A 17,276-nucleotide genomic window follows, 5' to 3' on the forward strand; every position below is an offset into this window, starting at 1 on the left:
ATAGAATAGTGGTTACAAGGCATTGAGAAGAGGAAAGGAATGTGGGGAGATGTTGGTGAAAGGGTATAAAGCTTCAGTTAGACAAGACAAATAACTTCTAGATGTCTATTGTACAGCATGGTGACTGTAGTTAATAATAATGGAATGTACACTTGAAAATTGGTGAGAGTAGATCTTAAATCTCCATATGTGAGGTGATGGATATGTTAATTAACTTGATTTAATAATTTCAAAATGTGTGTATATCTCAAAACATGTTGCACACCATAAATATGTACAATTTTTATCAATTAAAATTGAATAAATGTTTTTAAGACAAAACAAAAAGCCACATACTTTTTACCCCATGCCAAGCAAAGGAGGTAGGGAAATCCTTTCTCAGGTAGTTACAGCCCACAACTTTTAATATCAGTGCCATGACCTTGAAGGGGCTGCTGAAAGGTTATCAGGGGGACTGTTGGTGATGATAGAGCTGAGATGCTCCCTTTAAAGCATGGGGAATCTGACACCCTTCCCTGAGTGTCCTTGAGTTTGAGGTCTCTAGGGAGCCGAGCTGACTTCCCTTTGGGGAATAGAAAGTCATCCAGATTTTGAGTGGACTGAACTCAAACTCCTGGAGTCTGAGGAGGGCTTCTTATACCTAGCTTGACTCAAACTTGCCACTGAGTCAAGACATTTGTCAAGTCTTTAAATGTCCTTCAGTCCTGTGCCAATTGAATGTACAAAACATCTCCAACTCCATTCTTCTGTTGGTTTGTTGATTTCTCTCTGAGTGGTCCAGATGCATTCTCATACCATACCACATATACATTTTCTTGTGCATCATTAATAGATTCTAACAGTTGCATACTGAAGATTATATGCAAAAATTATAAAATGGCCAGGCACAGTGGCTCGTGCCTGTAATCCCAGCACTTTGGGAGGCTGAGGCTGGCAGATTGTGAGGTCAAGAGATCGAGACCAGCCTGGCCAACATGGTGAAACCCCGTCTCTACTAAAAATACAAAAATTAGCTGGGCGTGGTGGTGGGCAACTATAGTCCCAGCTACTCGGGAGGCTGAGGCAGGAGAATCACTTGAACGTGGGAGGCACAGGTTGCAGTGAGCCGAGATTGCACCACTGCACTCCAACCTGGCGACAGAGTGAGACTCCATCTCAAAAAAAAAAAATTATAAAATAATATTGGAATTATTTACATCACATTCACCTATATGAACATATAAATAATATAAATATGTATGTAATATGGATTTAAAACTTTTATTTCCATTTGCAAAGTTATTTTCTGAGAGCCTGATAAACAAAGTTGAGTATACACTTTTTGTATATATAAACACATGCACACACATGCATGTACACACACACACGCATGCACACACGCACACACCCATCCCTGGGTAGTCAATGGTGAAATAAAGAAGAGAGAAGCCATAATCCATAGTCTCAAAAGTTTTATATACAAGAAGAAGCAAAAAAAAAAAATTCAGAAGCAGACTTGGGTTGGAATCCTGGCTCTGTCACTTGCACCTTGGTGTTAGGCACATTATGTCATTTCACTGAGACTCAATTTCTCCTCTGAGAATGGGGACAGTAATACTCACTCCTCACAATTGGTGGGGAATTTGGAGGAAATGTAAATGAAACATCTAGCACAACGCTTAGCATTACCCATAAACACTCACCAACGCTGTATTGTTCAGACAAAAAGAGGAGAGACTTATTATGTCACTAACACATTTGGATTTCTTGGCTCCCAACTCTTCAAAACTCTTCAGAAATGTTTTAGGAGCTCTAAAGTGGTACATCTAGAGTGACATCAGGCAGAAGCTCTAATTTCAGTGGATGTTCCTAGAGCTCCCATGTCCAGTGTGGCAGCTACAGGCAATTGATTTATCATGCCTGTGATGGGCAATTGATTTATCATGTCTACAGTCATCTCTAGTAAATCATTTTATCATATCTATAATCATCTCTAGTAAAGCAGATTTCACAGTCAGCTTTTTTCATGATCCCCATTTTCAGTCACTCACACAGATAGGGAATTGTCCTTTATTTTCGTCTCTACGCCGAAGTCTTTCCTCCTATTCCAGTTACTACATCCTTGGGGAAGAACACTGTTAAACTGATCAGCCAAATGCCAGGACTGTTTTTCTAGTGTTTGGAGCTCTCTGTTTCCATTTCTTCCCAAGCTAATTAGGTAGGGTACAGCTTTTTAGCTCCTTAGAGTGGTAATTTCTGAGGCTTTGGTTAGGATTCCAGGGAAAAGGCACAGTGAGTCACTTTGAGTCTAGGCTGAGGTTCTCCAAATATGGACCATGGACCAGCATCATCAGCCTCACCTGGAAGCTTCTTAGAAATACAAAATCTCAGGTCACCCCTCAGAGCCTACTAAACCAGAAGTTGCATTTTAACAAGATCCACAGGAGATTCAGACACTCAGTTTCGAGAAATCCATCCCAGATCTATAAACTAACTTCATTTAAGTAAATGAAGTTTCTGCCTAGCTCAACCTAGCCATCTGAAACACGACACTGGTATTTGATATAAATTTCCAGTTGGTTAAAATCATTCCTTTTTTGTAACATTGCCGTTGTTCCCTGAACTTAGATCTATTTCTGGGTCTGCTTTGCGAGGGCCTCCTCTGTGATGAGCTGGAACGAACTGGCACAGGCTCTTGAGAGCCCATTCTGCCCATCCCTTCCCAACTTTGTGTTCAGAAACATCATGTTGGTAACATGAAATTGACCACGGCAGGAGTATTTACACCACTGAAATAGGAAAATACAACAAGTCAGAACATTCTTTCCCCCTGAAGAACCGGCTTATAGCCCAGACATACCTGACATAAATCAGGGGTATTGGCTCCCTGGCATAATAACATCATAGGAGCATTCTAATGCTATTGTCACTTCCTCCACACTCTAATTCTCGCAACAGAGAAAGTGCATTTCTTTTCATTCTATCCTTGGTAGAAACGGGGATCAATTGGCTACTACCAAATATCATCTCATGGAAATGCTATAGCTCAACAATTTTAATATACATAACAACCATCTGGGGTGTCTGTTAAAATGCTCTTTTGTAAATTTACTCCCAGGATTTTTATTTAGGAGATTTGTATTCAGACCTGCGATTCTGCATTTTACAAGATAAAGAAATTCTAATGCTGGTAGTCTTTAGACAATGCATTGAAAAAAATTCAAGTGTCGGGCATATTGACAGGGAAGCAGCTCATTACATTTACCTGGGGGTTCTAAGAGCTTCCACCACCCAATGCCCTGTGTCTCCCCAGAGAAATAACACTCTACTAATCAAACACACTAACTCTGAACTCAACTGCATATTGCCAACTTGCAAAACTTATAGTAGCTACCCATTCAGATAGCCGTGAAGTAGTGTGGTCTTCAAGCTCTCAGATTTCCTGTCAAAAAATTGAAGCCCCATTGGCAAGCTGCAGGTTGCCGGCTGTCCAAGGATATCATCTCCAATTGAAATCAGCAATGCAGGCTCACAGTCTTTGGCTCAGGTCTCCCAAGCATATCATTATTATTCTAATGAATTTGGAAAATTACATGTTCTCTAATAATAGCCCATGAAAGGAATATACAAATAGAAATACAGAAAGAAGTGACTTGCTGTGGGCCCTTTGAAGAACTTGGTGAGGGAGTTTGTTCAGTTGTTTTTAGATAATAGAATTAGACTTACTCTATTGGGCCTCATTGAATAAAAGGGAATTTTTCATTAAAATGTATATTCTGGGCTTCTGAAACAAAATCATAAGTTCAGGCATCACTAGGCCCACATTCTGTGTGGCACCAATCCAGAGCTGAGTAATGGTAGCTGTTTATGGAAGAGGCATGAATTCTCCAGTTGCGGTAGTTTCCGTCATTCTCACTTTGTTTTCCTAACTGGCCTTGTCTGTGTAGTTATCTGAGTTTGCAGCCCCTGCTAAGCTTTGTTTTCTTTCTTGATTTTCTTTTACCCTCCTTCCAAGTTCCCTTCAGAAGGCTCACAACATAAAATCCTGGGAAGCTCTTCTTGCTATCTGTTGCAATTTAGTGTAAGCCAATCTTGTGTTTGATGATTATTGGATTATTAGATAGAAAACAATAACTATCTAGAGTTAGTAGTTGAAGTCTGTAACAGAACTCCTCAAACTTTAACTTGGCTATGAATTGCCTGGGATCCTGTTAGTATACATTTGTTAATTCAGTAGATCTAGAGTGGCCCTGCTGATGGTTGCATGCACCATCCATTGAGTAGAAAAGGCGTAAGTTTCTGCCTCTAAAACCTTCCAGGTTCTATCAGAAGCAGGAAGCAAAACAAAGTTTGCCATTCATACAAGTGTTTATTAGCAATAGAATTTTTAAAAGGCATACAATCTGCCTTATAAACTGGATAAATCTCAAATCTTTGCCCTCTTAATTATCCTGACCATGTCTTTGCATAAAGCAAAAGTAACAGTGTTCTGGAAGCAGGGATTCTGTTAATCTGTTTCTTTTCTTTCTTTCTTTTTTTTTTTTTTTTTTTTGAGACCGAGTCTCACCCTATCACCCAGGCTGGAGTTCAGTGGCACAATCTCGGCTCACTGTAAGGGCTGTCTCCTGGGTTCAAGCGATTCTCATGCCTCAGCCTCCCAAGTAGCTGGGATTACAGGCACCCACCACCACACCCAGGTAATTTTTGTATTTTTAGTAGAAATGGGGTTTCACCATGTTGGCCAGGCTGGTTTCAAACTCCTGACCTCAGGTAATCCGCCCGAGTCAGCCTCCCAAAGTGCTGGGATTACAGGCGGGAGCCTCTGTTAATCTTTGAGGATGAATCCAGCAATCTCAGAATCAGTTGCTAGGCAAAGGACAGTTTCAGAATCAAGCTTTGGTACCACTGTGAAGAATATGGACTACTGAGTTCCCTGGATTATTTTGCCTTAAACAAGTGCAGAAGGGTTTCTATAACATTTATCATAGTTCTAGCCAAGCCACATATTTTGAATACCAGCAATTTTATCAATGTAAACCCATTTATAAAAACATGCTAATGTCTAAACTTCTGGGGTCAATTGTAGATAAAGACAGCTAGATGCTTGTAGTAACTTTCCTTGCAGTGTGGCTCTTTGATTAAACTCTGTGAACCATTTCCTGTAACGTGTATCCCAATTAGGGCAACCAGCAGCACCTATTTTTATTATACTGTCTTTGAGAATATATGTTAAATTAAATTACACACCACAGGACAGACTTCGCAAGAAATGGATGCTTCAAACCAGATTTGGCCCAATTCTGAGGTGGGAAGGATCGGTTTTACATTTGAGAGAGACCAATGTGAAGAAGGCAGGAAGAAACAGCCCCTTCCAGTGAGGTGTGGAATTTTCCACTACCACCTTCTAAGCAAGACCTGAGTGAGGGTCCCCTCACCCAAAACCCCTCTATTCTTGGCACACTCGTTTTTTAGATTAATTTCTATCTGGGCCCCTTTCCCATCAGGTCTTAAGCACAATATTCTCTCATGTGAGTTCATGACAAACAGAAACAGAAAATAAGTAGAAGCAACCCTAGAGATTGCCAAAGCCAGTGGGATTTCCATCTTAGCTTTGAAATCCTTTGTTCAGACCTAATATCACCCTGGGATGCAGACACATAATCCACATAGGAAACAGAAATGTTCTGGATGAAGCAGTGGGTGGATGCAGGGAAAGCAAAAATGCAGCTCTTTCCCATGCTCCCAGTCCGTTCATCTGTTTGTGCTTTAGTGACTTCCAGTGGACACCAACAACCTGATCATTCTTCTGTCACCCATTTGCAGATTAGGAAACTAAGTCCTTGAGGGGATAAGTAAATTGCCTGAGTACACATAGTGAGATGCGGCAGAACAGAAACTCTCTTTCTTTTTTTTTTTTTTTTTTTTTTCTGTTGTGGGTCAGACTACAGGCTTTAAGGGAATGAGGTGAAGGCACTCGCTCTTGTCCTGAGACTGATGGCTCAGTGGGATAACGACTCAGACTCCAAGCCGGTTGTCCATGCCCCTAAGCCTCCCCAGCCAATCAGCTCATTCCTTCAGTTCCAGGTAATGGCTCAACTTTTTCCTTTCTGGGTTCCAGATGAAAACCTCTCTCTGCAGTTCCTGGCATCATCTGAAAAGCAAAAAATAAGGATTTTCTTTCTTCTCAATACCATCTAGCACTTGAAGAAAAACTGCCAGCCAGCCAGATGGTAAGTTGTCATGGGGAGCATGACGTGGCTGCTCCCCACAGAGAGAGCCTTTTCTGACTTTCCTCAAGTGAGTTACGCTCTTTTTAATCTGCTTCGCAGACAGCCCATTTGCTAACACTGCATCAATATGTGCTCATCTCATTTCCCTAAAGGCTTCTGTTTCTCTCTAGGTCTCCTTTTCCACTGCATTTTTATATCTTCCTATCCTTTCCAGTGCCCTACAAGAATTTTATTCATACAAAAGCAGGCCTTCCCAAAACACAGAGTTACGTTTGGTGTTATCAATCACAGTAGTGGTTATGATTGAAGATGCGTTCTCCCCATCCTAAGATGGTAAAGCACTCAAGGAGATAACTTCCTGTTCATACTCTACACTGTGAGCATGTCACCCTGAGGATTCTCTGGGGCTCCTTTTTATCCATATCTCTTTCCATCTTCCCCCTCTTTTCTCCTTTGTTCACAAGACCCTCCCTATTGCCCCTTTCTCCACCTACCTGCCTTCTAAGACAAGAGTTGTAAGAAGGGGTGTTCAGTCTCATAAAGTATGGACATTGACAGCCTGGATCCTACTCACCACCATGCCACATTATTTACCAAAATCGCATGAGTCTACAGCCTATTCCCAGAATATTATGATAATATTAGGTTGGTACAAAGGTAATTGTGGTTTTCGCCATTAAAAGTAATGATGATGAGAAAAAAAGAAACAAGAAAAAAGAAATCTTAAGGGGAAGAAGGAAAAGAAGGAAGAAAAGAAAGAAAAATAAGAACTATACACCAATATTGCTAGCAATACTAATAACTGACATTGACTGAGGAACTCTTTTATCCTGTACTACTGTGTGTGTGTGTGTGTGTGTGTGTGTGCGCGCGTGTGTGTGTGTTACATTAAGGCCTCATGAGTACTATATTATTTCCCCTTATTTTACAAATGTGGAAATCTAGGGACATTTAAGCCCAGTGAGCAAATAGGAAGCCAGGATTCAATGCCTGGGGAATCTGAATGCAGAGTCTGAGCTCTATAGACTGCTGACCAAAGCTGGGCGCAGTGCCCAGCTTTCAGGGTTGGGAATTATTACGGTAGCGCCCATGTTTGGGGATTACACATGTTGGTGGTTCCATGATTCAAAGGGCCGAGGATGTCACAAAGCCAGCAATTCCCATATCAAGGACATAGTATGGGAGAGGATTCTGAGGTGTTAAAGACAAGTGTTTTATATCAACAATCCAGAGGATATGCTTTTATAACAGGTGAAGTGATGGGGAAGGAAAGGCTGAAGCACTGCTGTGTTTGTCTTCTTAAGATCATTATATTGATAGTTTTCTAGACTCTTGTCTCTTTGAGGAGGCTTAAGCTAATTTTTTTAAATTTTACTTTAAGTTCTGGGATACATGTGCAGAACGTGTAGGTTTGTTACATTGGTATACATGTGCCATTGTGGTTTGCTGCACCTATCAACCCATCATCTAAGTTTTAAGCTCAGCATGCATTAGATATTTGTCCTAATGCTCTACCTCCCCTTTCCCCCCACCCCCCAATAGGCCCCAGTGTGTGATGTTCCCCTCCCTGTGTCAATGTGTTCTCATTGTTCAGCTCCCACTTAAGAGTGAGAACATGTGGTGTTTGGTTTTCTGTTCCTGTGTTAGTTTGCTGAGAATGATGGTTTCCAGCTCATCCACGTCCCTGCAAAGGACATGATCTCATTCTTTTTTTATGGCTGCATAGTATTCCATGGTGTGTATGTGTCACATTTTCTTTATCCAGTCCGTCACTGATGGGCATTTGGGTTCTTTTTAAAATCACTTTGTGAGTTGTGGAGTTTCTTCCATCTTAAATGCTGTCTTGCTATTGTGTTTCAGTCACCTGTTACTCACATGTGGGTTATTCACTTTGGAGACCATTTCTGGAAAGTTTCAAATACTAAGATGGCTTTTACATGCCAACCCCTGGGCTCTTGCCTCCTTTTTCCATTGCCTGGCCATAACACAAATTAATTTCTATATTCATTGCTTCCAAATGGTTTTCTCAGATGTTCTTTAAATGAATCCCTGCTTATTTTTGAATTATCTACATCACAACCCCCTGCTCTTTTCCTCCATCCCACAGAAGAGACGGATTAATAGATGGTTATCCCACTGTGCTTTAAAGCAGACTCTACAAGTGCAGGAATTATGTTCATTTAAAATTTGAAGGAATGTTAATACAACCTCTCCTTCCTTGCAAGGTACCCTCCACTTTAGTTTTTCCTTTTCAAAACTGACAGATTCTTCTTTGGACAACACTTAGGAGCCAAACATTTTGGCCTTTGTCTTAGATGAAATAATCCTATCAAAACATGAATGAAAATTGACACTTCCCATTTCAGAATGCAAATCATGCTTCTCTGCCATGAAGACCCTGCATGCTCCGCTTCCTGCTACTCATCTGACTTCCTCCCCTACACTTGCCTCTTGTACCCTCTGCCCTGACTCCACCCCATTTTCTTGCTGCATCCCTTTTGTGACCAGACACACGTATGTGCCTCAGACCTTTTGAACTTGCCATTCCTTCTCTCTGCCTCTGCCTGAAATTCTCTTTCCCCAAATAGCTGCCTGTTCATTCTTATTATTCTCTGCTCAGATGTCATCCATCAGAAAGCCCTTCTCTGCCAGCTCAGTTTATAATAGCTAACCCCAAACATTTTCTATTTTTTACCCTGCTTATTTTTTTCACATCACAGCTCAGCACTTTGTTATATATTTCTTTACTTGTTTGTTGTCTGTCTTCCCCATTAAAATGTAAGATCATAAGCTATGTTCACATTTTAAACAAAAACAAAACAGAAAACAGCAGCAGCAGCAGCCACAACAACATCAACACTATCACATCCTCAGCACCTAGAACAGCACTTGGCCGGTAGTAGCATTTGTTTTGTTTGTTTGTTATTATTATTATTATACTTTAAGTTTTAGGGTACATGTGCACAACGTGCAGGTTTGTTACATATGTATACATGTTCCATGTTGGTGTGCTGCACCCATTAACTCCTCATGAAGCATTAGGTATATCTCCTAATGCTATCCCTCCCCCCTGTTGAATGAACAAAGGCTGAGCTACGGTGAGAGAGGGGGCTATGCACTGGTGGGAAAGGTACCAGATCTCCAGAATCACATATTACAAGTTTCTGGATCTAACTTTTTTCCTAAGATATAAATTGCTTGATTGCTTATGGGAGTTCTGTTTACCTGTTCAGCGCCCTAGTTCTGCAGCAATGACTATTACTGGACCTTGTTTTCTCTTCTATTCTTCAGCTGACCTCTTTCCAGAGAGGTTGCTCCCACTCATCCTCCCCAAGGAAGACATTGGCCAAGCAGACCTTGCCTCTCACAATGCTAAGTGACTGCCTGAGGCATCATCGTTAAAAGTAAGGGTCCAGTTCTTGCTTTCCACTTCCCTAGGTGCCTGGGCCAAGTCTCACTCTTAGCTTCTCCCTTGGGCTCCCATGTGCACAGAGCAAGAGAATTCTGGCAATTAAGGGGACCTGTCCATATGCGGACCAAGAGACTCGGCAACATATTTTGTCTCATTCCAACCATAGTGCCAAGTATAGAATTAAATTTACTGTCTTAATTTTGGAGTCTAACGTGAGCCTTTGAGCAGTACCTGAGACACAAGGCTACAAAAGTTTCCCTTTCTTTCTACCTCAGTTCTGCTTTGCCCTGCAGTTGCCTGAAGTAAGTATACATGTCAGAAGGCTTTAGTTGGTTCCCGAGAAACTTGTGTTCAAATGATGGCTCTGACAATTATTATCCATGTTTCTCAGACACTGGAAGGAATCCCTCTTAGGAGATAACACTTATTGAACAGTTACCTAGATCTGGGTCAAGCACCTTCTACACTCTAACTGTCTTAATCCTCAGAATTCTATAAGGTAGATACCATAATTAACCAGGTTTTACACATTTTTAAAAAATCAGGCCAGGCATGGTGGCTCAGGCCTGTAATTCCAGGACTTTGGGAGGCTGAGGCAGGAGGATCACTTGAGGTCCAGAGTTTGAAAATAGCCTGGCCAATATGGTGAAACCCCATCTCTAATAAAATTACAAAAATTAGCTGGGAGTGGTGGTGCACACCTGTAATTTCAGCTACTCAGGAGGTGGAGGCACAAGAACCTCTTGAACCCGGGAGGCAGAGGTTGCAGTGAGCTGAGATCGCATCACTGCACTCCAGCCTGGTTGATGGAATGAGACTATCTCAAAAAAAAAAATTCAAGAGTTAGATAAGCAAGGATTTGAACTAGAGCCCTAGCTCATTACCACTTCACTGCATCATCACTACTATGATTAGTTATCATTTGTGATATGACATGGAAACCCTGATCCATGTGCCCAGGGCCACCTGCTCCCCTTCTCAAGTGCTTCAGACTTGTCCTATTGGTATACCTGGAAAGGCTCAAAACTGGGTACAACCTCAGGAAGAGCAGGTCTTCCATTTCGGAGATCCTCCTTTCATAGTAAGAGACGGTGTGTTATAATGGACAGAGGCTTTCTTGGTGACCCCCACTATCTGCATGTCTTTTGAGAAGTCAATTTAACCTCCTGGCCACTCAACTTTCTCAACTATAAAAGAAAGGCTTGAACCAAAGACTCAAAAATATTAATGAATGAATAATGAATTACATTTATTCTCCAACATCCAGTGATTCCGTAGCCAATATCCAACTTCTAATAGTTTTGGTTTCCATAACCTCTCCAGGCTTCATTTACAGGGCTCTGTGCACATTGATCCATTTCCCCCAGCACAGAAATCCTTATTCAGAGGATCTGTGATGTTTTATATCAACCAGATAATACAAAGTAGTCCAGTCACCCAGCTGCCTCCTTGGTAGAACTATGAGTTCATTTCTTACAACCTGCCGCAACTATTGCTAATAATGATAGCTAACATTTGTTGTATCACAGATTCTTCTAATCATCTTACATTTAATTAATAACTTAATTAATTGTTATGATTAATTAATAATTTAATCTTTATAACAATACCATGAAGTAGTTACTAGTATTAATATCCATCAGTCAGCTAGGCGTGGTGGCTTACGCCTGTAATCCCAGCACTCTGGGAGGCCAAGGCAGGCAAATCATGAGGTCAGGAGTTCAAGACCAGCCCGACCAACATAGTGAAACCCCGTCTCTACTAAAAATACAAAAAATTAGCTGGGCGTAGTGGTGGGCACCTGTAATCCCAGCTACTCAGGAGGCTGAGGTGGGAGAATCACTTGAACCCAGGGGGCGGAGGTTGCAGTGAGCTGAGATTGTGCCACTGCACTCCAGCCTGGGCAACAGAGCAAGACTCCATCTCAAAACAAACAAACAGACAAAACAATACCCATCAGTCAATAAAGAAGGAATCAGCATCCTAAATTATTTGAGCTCTTCTCTTCTGAAGTTTCACAGCAGCCTAAGGCATTCGCCAGGGCCTCTGGAGTAAACAAGGGGGAAGCAGGGCCTGCCTAAGTTCACAACGAAGGAGAGGCAGAAAGGCCCTTCCCTAGGTTCCCTGCAAGAAGATGCTCTCCAGCTGGTACTCAGGGCTCATGTGTCATTTCAGCACTGGCAGCAGCTGTTCCTCACCAGTCCTGTATAAATCTGGGAACTGGAGAATATTGTCAACCTCTGTCCTGTTGCACTGGTATCTTCTCTCCCCAGTGAGATGCCTTGGAGACTGAAATGTCCCTGTTTGGAAATGTCAACAAAAGAGACTGCTGCTTCGATTTCCTTGTCCTTTTTTGTTAACACTCTGGAGAGTGTGATGCAGCTGATCTCACCTTACAGAGGCTACCTTGAGTAGTCATTCGGAGAAAGTAGAGGTACTGAAGGTGGAGGAGGTGGCTTTCTGGAAGTCAGCAAAGACGATAAAATGCACCAAACAGGAGCTGCCATCAGCCTTGCTCTTTGACCAGCTCTGTCATTTTATAACTTGGGGGTGAATTACAGGCTCGAGTGATAGAGAAGGGGCCATGGCATGTCACCATCTATTTAAAGAGCCATGAAGACACTGTCAGCAAGCTTTGCCTAACGAGGATGCAGGATGACCTGCCCTTTATCTTTACTCCTTCAAGATTGAATGTGTGTTGCTGCTTTCCTGCCAGTATAGGCAACAGTTGCAGTTACATTATTTTTGCAACAAAAGAGTCAACATTTTTCAAAAGTGACACAAATTCACCTTTAACTTTGCTCAAGGAAATTGATTTTTTTCTTTCTTTAAAAAATGTTAAATGTTTAGGTAGTTTGGAAGTTTTTTTAATTTTAGCAGTTTCCAACTCATGCTGAAAGAGTTTGCGGATTTGGTCATTCCGCTAAGCAGTTGTAAATATGCACCTTGCTTAACAACACGGTGGTTATGCTCCTCAAAAGTAGCATTTTACGTTTTACATTTCTAAATGTAAAAAGATAATGATAACATATTCTCTCCTCCCCCCAAAATTCCATAAGTATAATTGAATATTTAGGCAATATCTTCAGATGCTTTTTATTTTAATACAAATAGCAGTAAAATGTTTATAGTAGAAAACAGCAGTTATATTTCCCACTCTCAACAACTTTTGGCTCTCTTAGTTACTTCTTTCAGAATATACCTCCATAATTTTATAATGTATTTATTCTTATATTTTTTATGTATTGGTTTAATAGCATTGACCACTTATATTTATAGGCTGGGCACAGTGGCTCACGCCTATAATCCCAGCAATTTGGGAGGCTGAGGCGGGCCGATCACTTGAGGCCAGGAGGTCGAGACCAGCCTGGGCAACATGGTAAAACCCCATCTCTACTAAACATACCAAAATTAGCCGGGTGTGATGGTCCATGCCTGTAATCCCAGCTACTCAGGAGGCTGAGGCATGAGAATCACTTGAATCTAGGAGGTAGAGGTTGCCGTGAGCTGAGATTGCACCACTGCACTCCAGCGTGAGCAACAGAGTAAGGCCCTGTCTCAAAAAAAGAAAAAGTAGCATAGATGGAAATATTTGATGAAGGAAGTCTTCCTGTTAATTCACGCTGCAGTGCCTGAACTTCTTTATCTGATCGTCTTAGAAATTATCAAGAAGATAATTACCCTAATTTGATCATTTTATGCACATATCAAAACATCAAACTGTACCCCATAAATATGTACAATTATTATGTGTCAATTAAAAATAAAACAAAAAAAAAGAAATCCTCAAGACACGGCAGCAACACCTAGCTCTTTGGCTTTGATACCTTGTCTCTTGATATTCCTGATATCTTTCACTAGAAGTTGATGTCTACAAACACTTAAATGGACCAGAGGAAGCTTCTATCCAAAGGAATCCTCCAAAACATCTCAGCGAAGTATGGACTTCTTCTGATGTCAGAAACAGCTTCAAAATGTAGTTGCTTTGTCAGTATCTAGTTTAATAAATCTTTGATGTTCATAGTAATGTAATCAAAGATCTTTAAGAATTTCCAGATGTAAAAAGATAATGATAACATATTCTCTTCTCCCCCTAAAATTCAATAAGTATAATTGAATATTCACGCAATATATTCAGATGCTTTTTATTTTAATACAGCATAGTTCACTTTTTAATTTGTCCCAGACTTCTATTTTCTGGATAAGAACCAGTCATCAGTTGCACAGATCTATTCAATATCTTTTTAAAAAAATGTATCCATGCTCCTTATTTTTTAAACCAATTTTGATTTTTATCAAAGTAATGCACAAAGTTGCTGAAAAATCAAATAGTGGTGAAAGGTTTATAGTAGAAAACAGCGGTTATATTTCCCACTATCAACAACTTTTGGCTCTCTTAGTTGTTTCTTTCAGAATGATCTCCATAATTTTATAATGTATTTATTCTTATATTTTTTTATGTGTTGGTTTAATAGCATTGACCACTTATACTTTGTTAGATAAAGGTTAGCTTTCCTCCTCACATACACTGACACACATACTCTCATCCATATAACTATCCTTTAAGAGTATTACTATTCTCACTTCTGGTTAAATAGTACTGTTTGTTTATATGTTATGACTATAGGAATATTATACTCTGCTGAGTAAAACATCTTTTCTTATAGAAATTTTTGTTTTTCCTAGAGTTTACAGTGTCTTGTTTTTTTTCAGTTGATTAATTTTTTTGTGTCCAATCACTGACTTTTGCCTACACCTCTGGCAGATCTACACTATTCCACCATCACCACTACCACCTCCGTGCTGACAGTATTCTCCATGTGGTCAAATGCATCCAGTAGTTTATCTTTACATTGTCATTCTCAATCCAGCATCCTGAAATGGCATCCATTCCAGGATATTTTTTAACAAAGAAATAAAATCATTATTCTCTTAAGAGTTGTTGTTCTTCTGTAACAAAACTTCACTGCAATGTGCTTGCTGAGTTAGCAATAAAGTTCGCTCCATATATAAATAGCTCAAACCTTGCAGGAAAAAATTTAAATTCGTGCCTCAGCAAAAAGACAGATCATAACATCAGGAACTTTTAGGGGTTGTGTGACTGGTAAATATCTCCAGGTTTAATATCCCAAACCATTCTAAAGGCCCACTTTAGATGTGGAGAAGCCCTGGGAAGCTTATAGAGGGCTTGCAATACATAACACACCACACACACACACACACACACACACACACACACACGAATGCACACATTTGCTTTAGGTCCCAATAAGTAAAGGGTAGCTGGGTGCACAAGGAAGTTGTTAGTTTCCATTATGTATGAGAGAGGGAGGTTCTTTTTTAAAAGACAAGACACTTATTATCAATCCTAGGACTGTCAGTTCTGTTTCCATGGCTGGTAACCTTGCCTCTAGGCATCTTTCCTAACTGTTGTTCACCTGGAATGTGTCCTTGCCAAATGGGACTACATTTGCTTTCTACACCCATCTTCCTCTGCCAAACAAGGATGCAGCTGCAATCAATAACAGTCTGCTTCCAACTTCTGATGTAGTGCAAGCTTCCAGATGATGAGGGTCTTCAAAATTCGAGTCCCATAAAGAAAAGTGAAAGCCCTAGCTGAGAATAAAGACTTCATGTTGCTCAACCATCAGAAACCCTCACCTCTTCTGATTCCTTCTCTGGCTCTATTCCAGGATTACGGATATACCTGGAGCCAAGGGCAGCTAGACAGCATGGCAGAGAAATGCACAAAGCAGCCCAGGACTATCCACAGGATGTTTAGGAAGATCACCTTGACTGCTGCTTACAAGTAGCACCTTCCTGTTACAATGAATCTTGCCTATTTATTCTAATGAGTATTGTTTCCTCTTGTGAAAAGAAATTAGTGATTTTTTTTGTAGTTATCAAAGCAGAGGATGATGAGAATGGCCTAGTGGTGAGGTTGAAAGCAGCATTCAAGTGGACACCAGAGTTGAGACAGAATTTCCTGGGAACCAGGAGCTCGGGAAGAAGCTAGAAAGAGATATTTTCACTCTCCCAAATGTCCAAAACATAGGTGTGTTTTACAGAACAACCGTCATAAAGAGCTTCCTCTCTTTATGTAAAGAGCTTTCCAATCAGATAATTTTCTTTTCTCTGATATGATTGGTTATTTAGCCTCATGTTCATGTCTCTAATATCACATTTTGGTGAAAGATATCCTTTTTTAAATAATAATTTTAGCTGTCAGTCTTTTCAATGGAGATGATACATTCTTACACCATCACATTAACAATTCAGACTGAGTCAACAACAGCTTGATGGGGCACCTGATTTTGCATAAAGAACACAACACATTGAACTCTCTGTTCCTTGCAGAGGCGGAGGAATCTGTTCTTTTGTTTATCAACATTAGGTCATTCCGAGGTGCAGTACCAAGCGCTCCATTTTAGTAGCTCCTGAGACAGCCTGGAAATTAACTGGTCAATTAGACATACAGCCTGGATGTACCTCTAATTGGCAATGAATACATTTTGATACTATATCTGTTTAGGAGATTATCTACAAATTGCTTTAGGCATTAGATGGCTCCAAATGGTTATATGGACATCTGTTTTTGTTGGCCACAAACATGCTATTCACAATGACAATTTTATCATTAACTGAAATCATGGCTTCATCTACTATATTATTCTGAAAATTTCTAACTTTCTTATAATGATCAGTGGGGGAGTGTGTCTGTGATATTTCTGTGGTGAAGGATTTCTAAAGAAATGTGTTCTTTTATTCATTCATTCAAAAGAGCATATCTGTCCTTGATGTACATATGTACACTTTTCCTAAGTAACTCACTTAATACTGACCCTGGAGTAGCATGGAGGAATTGCTCTTCTCATCTGCATGCCTAGGCTCTGGCAATACAAAGCTTATTCTAGATATTCTCCTGATGAAGCATCATGCATTTGTTTAATAGTCAAAATAGATCCCAGAGAACACCATCTGAGAGACCCACATTGAAGATTATGCTATAAATTATCTGATTATTACTCCTCAAAACTTTCAAGGTCATCAAAACCGAGGAAAGTCTGAGAAACTGTCACAGTCTAGAGGAGGCTGTATTGGTTTGTTCTTGCATTGCTATAAAGAAATACCTGAGACTGGGTAATTGGTAAAGAAAAGACTTTTTATTGGCTCACATTTCCACAGGCTGTACAGAAAGCATGGCTGGGGAGGCCTCAGGGAGCTTTCACTCATGGTGGAAGGCAAAGCCAGAGCAGGCATCTTCACAAGGTCGAAGCAGGGGAAAGAGAGAGAGGAGGTGCTATACACTTTTAAACAACCAGATCTCACGAGAACTCTATCATGGGAACAGCATTAGGGGGATGGTACTAAACCATTAGAAACCACTCCCATGATATAATCACCTCCCACCAAGCTCCACTTCCAGCATTGGGGATTACACTTCAGTATGAGATTTGGGTGGGAACACAAATCCAAACCATATCAGATGCTAAGGAGATATGATAACTCAATGAAATGTAATATTCTCAATGGGATCCTGGACATTAAAAAAGCATTAGGCAAACACTAAATAAATTATGGAAATTTAGTGATTAATCATATAGCAATATTTCATTAATTGTGATAAGTGTATCATACTAATGTAAAATATTAAC

The 17,276-nt window shown here is 40.4% G+C and overlaps 1 long non-coding RNA gene across 3 annotated transcripts in view; it reads left to right on the top strand.

Annotated features, from left to right (window-relative positions):
• The first annotated feature begins 1,174 nt into the window (after positions 1-1,174).
• The window catches only part of LOC129486742 (uncharacterized), a 77,859-nt gene continuing 61,757 nt past the window's right edge, over positions 1,175-17,276 (top strand). For 2 of the 3 annotated variants that reach the window (XR_008659066.2, XR_010121943.1), the window contains exons 1-2: positions 1,175-4,676; positions 6,098-6,209. This is a non-coding gene — a long non-coding RNA (uncharacterized lncRNA). Of the gene's footprint in view, positions 4,677-6,097; positions 6,210-9,500; positions 9,992-17,276 lie in introns of those variants that run through there. The other variant, XR_010121942.1, reaches the window with a different exon arrangement.

Source organism: Symphalangus syndactylus, chromosome 7, assembly GCF_028878055.3.
Source record: "Symphalangus syndactylus isolate Jambi chromosome 7, NHGRI_mSymSyn1-v2.1_pri, whole genome shotgun sequence".
NCBI lineage: Eukaryota > Metazoa > Chordata > Mammalia > Primates > Hylobatidae > Symphalangus > Symphalangus syndactylus.